This window comes from Colobus angolensis, unplaced genomic scaffold, assembly GCF_000951035.1.
Source record: "Colobus angolensis palliatus isolate OR3802 unplaced genomic scaffold, Cang.pa_1.0 Scaffold2, whole genome shotgun sequence".
Taxonomy (NCBI): Eukaryota; Metazoa; Chordata; class Mammalia; order Primates; family Cercopithecidae; genus Colobus; species Colobus angolensis.
In genome coordinates, this window is record NW_012115154.1 from 18368460 (window position 1) to 18369651 (window position 1192).

Below are 1192 nucleotides of genomic sequence, written 5' to 3' on the forward strand. Positions count from 1 at the left end.
GCCGCCCTGGCGTTTTCGGGGAGCGGCGGCCCTACTTCTGCCCCCGCTGCGGCAAGAGCTTCGCACGCGAGGGCTCGCTCAAGACCCATCAACGCAGCCACGGCCACGGGCCCGAGGGCCAGGCGGCCCACTTAGGACGCGTGCTATGATGCGCCCGGGGCCTGCTGCCGACTGCTGCTTCCTGCCCCGCACGTGCGTCCCCGACCCCTGGAGATGGCCCTGGGCCGCAGCTCCCTCTCTGAATGGGATCCCGGGAGAGGGGCAGCGCTGGCTTGGGCTCTTGAAGGTGTGGGCCGCCGCCAGGCTCCGGCCGCCCCCTTGCGTTCCTCCCTCGGGACCGTCTGGCTGGCTGCGCACAGCTGCTTCGGGCTCCTGCCATGGTTCTCCTTCTCTGGCCCATCCGGCCTAGAGCAGGTGAGACCTGCGGGGCTGGCCAGAGCCCCTCTCAGGGCTGGGGGTGGTGGGGGTGGGGTGGGTGGTGTTAATTCTTGATGGCAGGTGGGGCGGTCTGGGTCCCTGGCTGTAGGTTTCTCTGTGACGAACTGCTTACCGGATCTTCATCCCCAGAATGTCAGAGTTGAAAGAGACTTGGAGAGGGCCACTTTCCACAATCCCCACGCCCAACCTCAGCCCCCAGGCCTCCTGGCTCCTGTACACACTCTCTGCTGTCCTTGAGATGTCATTTCACTTCATGTTTCAGTTTGCTCATCTGTAAGTTGGGGATATAGATGAGGGGCTCTTCCTCGCTGGGCTATATTGCAGCTACTGGATGAGAGAGGGTGAGGTCACTGGTGCACAGAGCCTTAGTTGATTCTGCCACACCATGTGCCACTGACTGTGCCACGCTGGGTTCTCCCAGAGACACACATGAGGACCACAGGCCTTGTCACAGGGTGCCTACACTCGGTGTGTGATGTGGGGCCAACCTACAAAGCGCTCTGGGGTGAGACCGAGGAGGGTGACTGGCTTCTCTTCGTCACGCAGGGGAGTTTGATGGCTTTGAACCAGGTCATGGGGACAAATAAAATTGTTCTAGGAAGAGCAAGTGTGTAGAAGGGTGTTTTCAAGGCGCGGGAGGGCGTCCTGATAGTTTGGTGACTGACTCCAGGTGTCCCAAGGGGAGGTTTGCCCTACAAAGGACTTCGTGGTCAGGGGGCGGGGACCCTGAGATTTTTAAAGAGATGAGTGCTAT

General features: G+C 61.0%; 1 long non-coding RNA gene across 1 annotated transcript in view; it reads left to right on the forward strand.

Annotated features, from left to right (window-relative positions):
- LOC105511308 overlaps positions 1-1192 on the forward strand; it is a 14264-nt gene continuing 13072 nt past the window's right edge. The window contains exon 1 of the long non-coding RNA XR_001001699.1: positions 1-414. This is a non-coding gene — a long non-coding RNA (uncharacterized LOC105511308). The remainder of the gene's footprint in view (positions 415-1192) is intronic.